The sequence below is a fragment of the Nilaparvata lugens genome, chromosome Y (genome assembly GCF_014356525.2).
Source record: "Nilaparvata lugens isolate BPH chromosome Y, ASM1435652v1, whole genome shotgun sequence".
In the NCBI taxonomy this organism is placed as follows: Eukaryota; Metazoa; Arthropoda; class Insecta; order Hemiptera; family Delphacidae; genus Nilaparvata; species Nilaparvata lugens.
In genome coordinates, this window is record NC_052519.1 from 2,307,686 (window position 1) to 2,318,702 (window position 11,017).

At 34.6% G+C, this 11,017-nt stretch overlaps 1 pseudogene; it reads left to right on the forward strand.

Annotated features, from left to right (window-relative positions):
• The window catches only part of LOC120355176, a 64,184-nt pseudogene that overhangs the window by 25,316 nt on the left and 27,851 nt on the right, over positions 1–11,017 (forward strand).

Sequence of the window (11,017 nt, forward strand, 5' to 3'; positions counted from 1 at the left end):
TAAGTATAAAAAAATCTTAACACTTACAGGTATACATTTAGATCGAAGAGGCTATGTTAAACGAAATCAGGGAATTAAATCGCAAATGATTCAAAAGTTATTTCCCAGTAAAAAAATTAGTAAAAAGAAGGGTTGGGGTTTATTGAAATTTGCAAAAAATAATTCTCATGATAGAATTTATCAATACTTTGATAATTTTGACGAATTAGTGGAAAGATTAAATTTACTCTATTCCTCAAAAGCTAGTGGGAACAGTGGGCATGATGTGGAAATCGCGAGTATAATTGAAGAGCTAAAAGAAGCAAAATTAATTGTTTAGTGTCACGATGACTCTACATCGATTCGGACGAATTGATACACCTAGCGGAGCTAGTCTTACGTGTGATATTGACTCGATAACACAGAAGATAATCGAATCGATAAATCAGCAAGGAATCAGCGAAGCTGTGAAATTTTATTTAGATTCGCAAATAACCAAACTCGTTTCGGAAAATACAAAGAATATTGGAGTGAGCATAATTGAAAGAGAACATATTCTAAGCACCTTACAAAATTTCAGTACTAATATCGATAAAGCTATTGGAGAGAGAACTCAAACTCTAGAGAGTGCTTTAGGAGAAGTGAAAACTTTAACAGACAGCTTTTCATCTCAGTTGCTCAGTATTAACAACGATAAAGTTGATAAGGCTTATTTAGATGAAAAATTAAAAGCCGTATCAGATAAAATTAAGAATTTGGAGGTGCTGGACAGAAACTATCTCAATACTAAATTGAAACAACTTAGTACAGAAATTTTTACTAAAGTAAATGAAACACACCCATTGGGAATTGATAAGCAATATTTAGAATCTACTTTGCAGAAATTGATTAGTTCTTCATTAACAAAGGAAGAGTTTGAAAAACGATTATCTGAAATGGCGAGTGCAATAAAAGCTAATATTATGGAGGGTATTGAGCAGTTTATTACAAAAGATGCTATTGCTATTCTGATTAATCAAATTGCAGAAAAGTATGCAACTAAAAATGATATTGGAGATTTTATTAAGAAAAACGAGATGGCAGACGCTGTGAAAAGCATTCGTGATGAAATAGCTGAGGCAATTAAAAATTCGGAAGAGGGTGCTGTCATGAGACTGCAATGTTCGGCCCCATTCATTGACTACCTAAGCTTATTTATCCACAGAGTGGCCCTGGACATAGTATCAAAATATGCCGAAGTTTCTTTCCATATGAATTGGATTGAAGCAAAGGATCATGGGCTTAACGAACATCAGGTAGTACAAATTATTACAGAAAAAATGGATTTGGTCAAATATAAAGACTTTATATTGGCGCCGAAAACATAAAATCTTGAGTTGAGTGTGAGAGAGTGAACGTTTCAGTCTAGACGAGTGTGATTGATTGTATAAACACATGTGTGAGAGAGACAAAACCTATAGTTTCAGTCTAGACATTTTTGAGTATATCGATAAATCTTTTAAAGGTTGAGTGAGACAACACCTATAGTTTCAAATTTCAGTCTAGACCACCATGATTGACATTTTTGAGTATATCGATAAATCTTTTAAAAGTTGAGTGAGACAACACCTATAGTTTCAAATTTCAGTCTAGACCACCATGATTGACATTTTTGAGCATATCAATAAATCTTGAAAAAGGTTGTGCGAGTGAACTTCAACACCTATAGTTTTCACCCTAGTCATTTTTGACTATATCGATAAATCTTGAAGAAGGTTGTGTGAAGTAACTTTAACGACTAAACACTTGTCACATAAATCGATTTTTTCATGCAACGGTTTTCGATGCAGGAGATATTGGAGTTAGCAAGGGACCTCACAGGGAGCAGAGCAGATGTGAGGCACGCGCGAGCGAATGCACGTGTCACTTTACTCTAAAGAGGTGATATGTTCCCATTATAAAACTTATACTAGATTCCTTCCTTTCGTAATGCTGGTGAGAAACGTTTCACTACTACAGTATAGGAACGATCGATCAAAATGGAAGATAGTTACTTCTTGTCTCCTTCACTCGCTTTCGTAATAAAGAAGGGTGCGGGAAAGAGATGTGACGAGTAGAAGAAGAAATGCTGCTTGTGAGAAGTGAAGGCAGCGTATAACATTAGTATAACATTCTTCCTTTACTCAGCGTTCGTAATAAAGAAGGGTGTGGGAAAGAGATAAGGATCAATTGAGCCCGTCATCGTAGTATATCATTGGAGCGAAATGGATGCACTTCAATTTGTCAGTATAGCATTAGATGTAGAAAGAATTTCTCAATTGATTCTTATCTCCTTTCCTTTCGGAAAGGGTGCGGGAAAGAGATGGCACGAGTAAAAGAAGGAGATCTCTATCTCTTGAACCTGTCATCGTAGTAGAGCGAAATGGATGCACTTCAATTTGTCAGTATAGCATTAGATGTAGAAAGAATTTCTCAATTGATTCTTATCTCCTTTCCTTTCGGAAAGGGTGCGGGAAAGAGATGGCACGAGTAAAAGAAGGAGATCTCTATCTCTTGAACCTGTCATCGTAGTAGAGTGAAATGGATTCACTTCAATTTGTCAGTATAGCATTAGATGTAGAAATATGAATTCACTTTAATTTGACACCAAAGGAATTTTTCCCTCTCAAAGAGATTTTTTCCCCACATCTATCATTCACCTCAATCTGTCAGCATAGCATTAGATGTAGAAATATGGATTCACTTCAATTTGACAGTAGAGAGAGAGGGAATTTTTCCTCCTAAAAGGGAAATTTTTTTTCCCTCACCTGGAGAGAGAGAGAGAGATATCTTACCCCCCTCACCTCCACTGGACAGGGGAAGGGGAAATCTATTTTTAGAAAGAGAGAGAAAGATATATCTCCCTCTCTCTCTATCCCCCTCACCTCCACTGGACAGGGGGAAGGGGAAATCTATTTTTAGAAAGAGAGAGAAAGATATATCTCCCTCTCTCTCTATCCCCCTCACCACCACTCGACAGGGGGAAGGGGAAATCTATTTTTAGAAGGGGAGGAGGGATGGACGAGGGGGGAGAGGGGGGAGGGGGATTTCGAGCAAAAAAGTCCGTCCATCCCCACAATCCTTCTCTACTATTGTGAAGTGGCTGAAGAAGGAGGGAGATACTATTTCACCGGGTGATGTTCTGTGCGAGATACAAACTGACAAAGCTGTCATGGCGTTTGAACTGAGGAGGAGGGAATTCTTGCCAAAATTATGGTGAGTTATTTTTTGTTTGGACTATTGATGTATTGTATTTCATGTTATCCTTCCGGTAGTCCCGCCCTACTCAATCACACGAGCAATCGTGTGTTGTATTTTTTACAACATCCAAGTTTCCAAGTGTTATGTACTCTACCTTCAAAACATATTCGTTATTTGTATAATTACTTTTTCCATCTTCTTGGATTATTTTACGCCTATGAAGATTTGGATGATTACAATTTGATAGCCCAATAAGGTACATCAAGCAAAGCTATCAATTCTGTGTTATTGGTCCGTTTACAGTCCCCGCATACAGTCTTTCCCTATCTTATGCACCGTCGCGACTAAATGGCACCTACAGACTGAACCATTGCTCGTTTGATATTGCAACTCAGTGAAGTGATGGGGGAAAAATTTGGAATGCATAGGTGACTCATTCACTGACATCACTCCATTCAATAGTTTTGTGCAGCAAAGAAACTGACACTGTTGTACTTTTTACAACAGCGTGACTTCCGGAAGGATAATAATTGTTAATAGACTGATTGAATACCTCTCTTGTACAGACGGTTCAGTGACGATAAAAAGGTTGAAATTTCTGTTACTTGCATACTTGTGGAAATTCTAATAGACCGGCCTTTTAATCCGGCCTTGCAGCCGTGGTCGTGATTTGTCTCATCTGATCATCAGAGAGTAGACGTCCTCCCAAAAATTATTTATGGAGTAGTAGGCCTTTGTCTTCTGAAGAAGATGGCTCTTCAATCGTCTCTTGAAGTAAACAGTTCTCTCTCATTTTAATAGAAGATTAATAGTCAAAGACGACTATATTATTGATAGAAGACTAAAGCTGGATTCATACAGAACAGTTAAAAGTAAAAATTTAATTTCCTGAAGTTCTTTGGAATTTTTCATACTCACTCGACCGAGCTGAGTGGGAATAGTCCAATTAGAGTTCATAAGAATTATATTTCCAATGTCACTGTTGTCTGTGAATCCAGCTTAATAGTCGGCTCCGTACACCCTTCTTGATGAACTAATAATACAGCTTCAGGCCAATCAATTTCTTCCTATTGTGAGGTACACGTTATAATATCAGTGGAGAAAGATAAGAGACCAGAGTTGTCTATTCTCTGATTTGCCGCTGTGGTTTATAGAGGCTACTTGATAACTGTATCTAAATTTATGTAAAAATGAATGTCTGTGTTAGTTTGTAGTTCCCTATAGACTCGAAAACTACTTGACAGAACGGCATGAAACTTTGGGAATATGTTGTGTGAATATTGGGGATAGTTTCTAACCAGAAATTTTAACAGGGGGGCTAATAATAATTATATATTAATCCATCTTACAGACCTATGCTTTCGAAATTGTCGGCCGAGCGGCTAACGTAGAACGGGAAGATCATCATGATTCAAGATCATGTTGTGATAATATGATTTAGCATCTTAACTTATACCAGCTGTAATAAACACGTCACTCTGTGATAAAATTGTTTACTGGTATTAAAACGGTAGTTTTAAGCACATAGGAAGTCCGTATTGAGATGTAAATAAAAATATTGATTGTCAGATAAATTTCATGATTCACCAAATAAATTCAAGTGTGACATGAGATACATTGATTTTTTGGTGGTACGAAGTTCGCCGGGTAAACTAGTATCATATACTAGTAGTTCTGTGAACAGTAGACCTCACGCAGTATTCTCATCCACAAGTACCTGATTGAAACTATAGACCTTATGGAAATACAGCGATAGACTGGCTTCTCCACACATCTGTGTTTTTTTTTTTAAGATAAAAGAAAGATAAAGAAATATTTATTGCCAAAATCATTAAACAAACTTTACAAATGTGAAAAATATAAAAATTTTCATGTACAATACATTGCAAAAACTTAAAATAAAAATATTTTCCATTTAAAAATCGATTATAATATTATCATTGGCGTTACCAGCAAAACTAAGTAGTTTGAGCGATGGCAACGAGTAATCAGTCGACTATAATTAGTGGCTTGAGAAAATAGAAAAAATATAATAAAGAAAAAGAAACATATGGAATGTATGAAAAACTAGAAAAAAAAATAAAATTTCAATCCGAAAAGAAGTACCAAGAGTGAAATACTAAGAGAGCAGAAAAACTAGAATGAATTCATAATAATTTAAAAACTCAAAAGAAAAAGAGATGATTCATGTAATTATTAATGTACAATTCACTGTACATATGTAATCCATTTAGTAACATAATGTAATTCATTTGTAGCATATATGCAATTCCTTTTGTAAGCAAAGAGAGAATTAGAAAAACAATACAATACAGTACACATGACACAAAAAATAAAACTTAAACTCAGAGAGAGAAAATTAATCTGGGAGTATAGCCCTACTAATAATAAATTCAGAGGAACTGAGGAAGACAGTATATGTAAATCGAATTAAAATATTTTAGGTATGATATCTTCTGTCTTTATCCAGCTTTCAATTTTTAATTTAAGTGCTTTTGTAGGTTTTCTTGCAATGAAATGTTCTGGCATAAAATTAATAAGCTTTTTTGTTGTATAGTTGAATTGTCTTCTGCATATAGTTAGATCTGTTCGAGGAACAAAGTATCTATTTACTGATCTAAAACTATAATTAGTTGAATGAGGTGTAAAAAGATGTATATGGTTGCTGATATATTTAACAAGATTTAGAAGTGTAATCACTTGTCAACTGATTTATGATGAATAATTCTATAGTCTGATTTTTACTCTAATATTGGCGTATGAAGGAGGCTCCTTTTTCCTTTTATATTATCCTTGAAATGCAAAATTTCCCAAAACCTTGTATATACGTTGACGCGCAATAAATTTAAAAATGAACATACCTGTCAAATTTCATGAAAATCTATTACCGCGTTTCGCCGTAAATGCGCAACATATAAACATTTAAACATAAGAGAAATGCCAAACCTCACTTCGCTCGGTCAATAATATCAACTGTCGTTAATTCTTGTTTTAATCAATTATATTTTATTAGTCAGGAGAATATATTTTTCAATTATTAAATAATTAATTTTCGGAATTATGATAATATATTTCCTTAATAATTATATTTCCAGATTGATAAAAACGATCTAACTTAGCAACATTGCGGAACTAGAAAAGGATAGCGCCATCTACTTCGTCGAATGATAGACAAGGATAGCAACACCAATGTTAATCAAATACTGACATTATAACGTGGACATCACTATAGTGAATTTTATTTGATATTATCCATTTGGTTAACTGATAGCCTAACTATGTGAAGTTGATTTTTTTCATTTTTGTGTGCATATCTCTATTATTTTTTGATGATTTTTTCGGGTGCCTTCCCGCGAAGGAGAGGTTCAGGTCGGTACCCTGATAGCGCTTATGGTGGCAGAAGGGGAAGACTGGAAGACGGCTGAGGTTCCCAGTGGCGTGGCGGGGGGTGGAGAAGCCTCCTCCCCAGCCCCCTCTTCTGTAGCTGCAGCTCCGTCTGGTGGCAGTGGTGAGAACCAATTTTTTATAAATCATTTTTATCAATCTATCGACTTGCTATCCATACAATCATAATACATCCACTTACGATGGTGAGGTGAAGTCAGAAAGGTGAAAATTGTATGGTGTTGGGTCCGGAGAACGTGGAGGCCATGCATAGTAAGCCTTGTCATTGAGGCTCTTTATTCATTTACTTATTATATTCAATTGGAGAAGTTTGTTTTAATTTTCGGAACAAAATATTTCAAATTAATATTTATTTTACAGTTTTGAGTGCTAAGCAGAAGGAATTTTGTTATCAATTCGGATCTTAATCTTTCTAAATTCAAAATTAATTGCTTCAAGTGCTTGTGTTTTGTTAGAATGTGGAAGTTAGTGAAGAATTGGAAAGTCGCACATAACCTTTATTTGGACAATTTATTTTATGAAATTGGGATGAAAAGAAGTTTTGGACTGTAGTATGTTTCTTTCTCCTTGAGTTGATTGTAAATGATGGATAAATAAATGAATAAAATAAATTAGAAGCAGACGTTAGGTCATGTCAGAGGCCCTTGAATTGGTCAGTTGCGACCTGAAAACTCCTGAAAGACCTGAGCCAACCAGGTTACTCGATATTATAATTATTATTAGGCTATTCAATTTTTATACATTTATAGATACAATAGCATTCTCAACTCATTATGAGTGATTGGAGAAAGAAACAACAGGCTTAATCTCTTGAAGTGATCCGTGGTCTAGTGGATAGAGTGCTTGCTTAGCAGCCTAGAGATCCCCAGTTCAAGCCTGCTCATCAACGACAAGGTTTTGACCTGGTCACTCCCGTGTTGTTGGATGGGAGCACGTCTTCATGCATGTGAATTAATGGAAAGTTTTGTATTCTATTACTGTGTATTATCATAGAGAAACAATAGCGTAAGTAGATATCTCATGGTAGGCTATAGGGCGTTTATGTCGCTACTTTTACTGTTATCTCAAGTCGATTACTATCGATTATTGAAGATTTTTACTGTTTTGGCCGGGTGAGTGTGTATGAACGGCATAATATGAGAGACTACCAGCGTCACACACCTTTTTGGAAAAGAAATACGTGCACTATCTGCTTGAGATAACAGTAAAAGTTGCGACATAGACGCCCTATACCATGGGATATCTACTCAAGCTATTGTTTCTCTATGGTATTATTAAATTCTATGTATGTATACTAAAGCCTACAATAATATATGCAGTATGATAGACTACAATCTACATATATATAAAAGCGAAATGGCACTCACTCACTCACTCACTGACTGACTGACTCACTCACTCACTCGCAGAACTAAAAATCTACCGGACCAAAAACGTTCAAATTTGGTAGGTATGTTCACTTGGCCCTTTAGAGGCGCACTAAGAAATCTTTTGACAATATTTTAACTCTAAGGGTGGTTTTTAAGGGTTTAAAGTTCGTCTTTTAGCATGTATATTCTTCTTATTCCAATCTCTTAATTATAATTGAAAAATGTCCATACCATATGTTAATATAGAACTATAATATAGAACTAAATTTAATCATCTACTTTACGAAGTTCCAATTAGTATTTTATTTATTTAAAGTGGTTAAATCACACATTAACCATGGCAGATATGTGTTTAAAATGTAATAAGTCCGTTACAGTGCTTAAAGATAGTGTGAAGTGTTCAGTTTGTGATGCCCGTTATCATATGAAATGCAGTGGCCCTGTTAATAAACATGGGGAATGGAACTGCGAAAAATGCTCTACTGAAAATTCCTCTACACCTTCATCCGCCAGTAAACAGGTAGAAGACTATAATTCCATTCTGCATGCTATCGCTGAATTCCGTAAAGAAAATAAAATGAACTGGGACTCTAATAACATGAGGTGGGATACGAACGAAAATAATCTAAAGCAAGTGAAAGAAGACATTAAAAAAACCAATCTGGAAATTTCAGAAATTAGAGAAAAGTTCGCGGAAGTTACTAGTAAGTGCGAAAATGCGTGCAAATCAGTCGAACTCGTGCTCCAGGAGAACTCTCAACTTAAAGAGGAGCTACAACAAGTGAAAGGTGACTTAAAAGACTTGCAACAACACACACGCAAAAACAATATCCTTTTGTCGGGTGTGCCATTAACGAAAGGGGAGGACATGTTTACCGTTCTAGATGCTGTTGCCAGAGCAATTAACGTTAACTTTAACGAATGGGACATTTCTGCGGCTCATAGGTTACCGTATAGGAAAAACGCCAATATGCCGCCCTCAATTGTAGTCAATTTCACCTCAAGATTCACGAAGTCGAACTGGTTATCAGCGAGGCGATTCAAGGGTACGCTTACAGCTAACGAACTAAACAGCCACTTTCCTAATACTCCAGTTTATTTGAGCGAGCATCTCACTCCAGAGACACGATCACTCTTTAATGCAGCTAGACAACTAGTGAAGGACAAAAAACTAACTTCTGTTTGGACCAGAGACTGCAAAGTTATGGCTAAGGTTGCCGTAGGTCAACGTGCGATTCGGGTCCTTCATATGGAGCAAATCGCTGAGTTACGCGGAAACGACAACTCGAACTATATTGCGGATGACAACACCCAGACAACACCCATGGATAATCAACAAACATCCCATTAACTAGTCTATTTTCTGATATCTGAAAGTGATTGAAAATATAATTTTTGCTGAAGATAAAGTAATATATATAAATATTTTTTTTTCTTAGAATGCACTAATTATATTTTTTATCATTAATACACTTTTTAGGGCCACATTCATACGATGAGAGTCTTGCATGCGTTAACAATTTAAGTGTATAATGTGCATATACATATTTATTTTAGTTTTCAGTTTATTTAATATACATATTAAAATTAATTAAGTGGAACCGCTATTCAATATTAAACTAATTTTTCAACTAATTATCAAATGATTCAAAAGATTATATTTTTTTTTAGTAAAACTAATGATATTACACTATAGGCTATTGTCCTGTGTCTACAGACACAAAGAAATCGTATATGAGAAATCGTAACTTTTATTAACGTAGGCTCTCGAATCAATTTATTATTTTGACGGAAAATAGGAAATTGTACTATTTAATCTAAAATACTCCACAATTGATATTCTCTTACTTAAATCTGTCTCTATTAAAATAATTGTGTACTGAGCATACTGTAATGAGTAGATTAGAATACTACTGAAAACGAAAGTGATTAACTGATCTTTTAGTGCAGAGATCTATCTGACAGTAGGCCTACGTATTTTTATCACAAACCTTGAATGACAAGTAACAGCAGTATTCTCAATAGTTGACAAGAAAATCGTACGAAATCGACCCCCCTCAGCTTTGAAGAAAAAAAATTATCGGAGATAAGATTAAATGATAGTTGCAATTCCATTCCATTCTCTCTAGTCACTCTTTCATTAGGCTACAGTTTTAAATGAAAAAAAAAACACTTATCATCTAATCATTATAATATAATCACAATCGTAATGGTGATTGTAATATTGATTTATGAAATATAATTATAAAACATACATAGTTCCGATTATTCATTATACATAGTCTAATTATAATATTTGATAGGATAATCAAAGATTTTTAAATATAATCTTATTATTATATTATAATAAATCCTATAACATTGAGATGAATAAATATAAAGCAATAATTAAAGAGGTATATCTTTCTATGTATATAATATTATATTATATTACATGAATATCTTTATACTAATGGAATCCTACCTTAGGTGTGAACTATTTATAATCGAAATTATAATGGCTGAAATATTACGTACTAACGTGAATAATGCATAGCTCCTTATAAGAAATAGGAGTATGCATCTTATATTATTTTAATTTGTATTTAAAAGTAATAAATAAAACTAAGTCTCTTTGCTTCAGAACAATGATATAGGATTACGGATGGTTATTGGTGCATAGATGTGTCGGCACCGGTCATCGATATTCTTCTCAAATTTAAACAATATTAAATTCCATATAAGTTTGACATAATAACTATCAATCAATTTTATAACAATTTGAAAAATAAGCAAAGAATAATGATAATAAGATTATTCATGGATATTGCAGCGGTTTCCATATTTTATGTCGACCATAACTGATTGACCATAAATACGAGTAAGTCCAAGTACATGCCTATTGTAACCCGTGGTCAGCAAGATCCAGGCCCCAGAGTCATGAAACTTCACTCATGTGGAGACCCAACTTCTACCGTGTGCAACTGTGAAATCTTAGAAAGAGTAAACCAATACAAGTATCTGGGCATAGTAATTGATTACAACTTAAATTGGAGTCCACACAT